This window comes from Sinocyclocheilus anshuiensis, unplaced genomic scaffold (assembly GCF_001515605.1).
Source record: "Sinocyclocheilus anshuiensis isolate Anshui unplaced genomic scaffold, SAMN03320099.WGS_v1.1 scaffold1467, whole genome shotgun sequence".
NCBI classification, from domain to species: domain Eukaryota; kingdom Metazoa; phylum Chordata; class Actinopteri; order Cypriniformes; family Cyprinidae; genus Sinocyclocheilus; species Sinocyclocheilus anshuiensis.
The window spans coordinates 93,724-93,976 of NW_015537987.1; positions in this window are offsets into that span (position 1 = coordinate 93,724).

Consider the following 253-nt stretch of genomic DNA (forward strand, 5'->3'; position numbering starts at 1 on the left):
GTTAAATGCAGAGCACAAATTCCGAGTATGGGTCACCATACTTGGCCACATGTCACTTCACTTTCACTTTCATATCTGTTTATATTCACTATAAAATGGGTATGGTTTGGGGTAGGTTAAAGGGTTAGTTCACCCAAAAATGAAAATTAGCCTGTGTTTTACTCACCCTCGAAGCATCCCAGGTGTATATGACTTTCTTCTTTCAGACGAATCCAGTCGGAGTTATATTAAAAATTGTCTTTGATCTTTCAAG